We start from the raw sequence: 392 nt of genomic DNA, 5'->3' as shown, positions 1-392 counted from the left end.
ACCGGAAGATGCACATCCATTTTGCTGGAATAAAGTTGGGTCTCACAATAAAACCAACGCACCGTGTAGATGAGTTGATTTTGTGAAAATGTACACAATTTTTGTGAAAAAATGTTACATTTTCCATTTGGAATAACGTATTTCGAAGATACGGTACATTGGGTCTCATGCCAAAAGTTTACGGGTAAAACATTGATCTGGGACCATCCCACGACTGTGTAAACCATGTGGATGATGATGGCGAACAATCAGTTTGCTGTCCTAAGTGAAGCACAGATCAACTGAAAATTGTTCATAGCCACACCACTCTCGTTTGAACGGTCGTGTTCCTGTTCTGGCGTAATTATTTCGGTGAGTCCACACCGAAGGGAACCAGTGGACTCGAGTTTCGC

This window comes from Opisthorchis viverrini (genome assembly GCF_000715545.1).
Source record: "Opisthorchis viverrini unplaced genomic scaffold opera_v5_11, whole genome shotgun sequence".
Lineage (NCBI taxonomy): Eukaryota > Metazoa > Platyhelminthes > Trematoda > Opisthorchiida > Opisthorchiidae > Opisthorchis > Opisthorchis viverrini.
Note: the sequence above shows the minus strand (reverse complement) of the source record.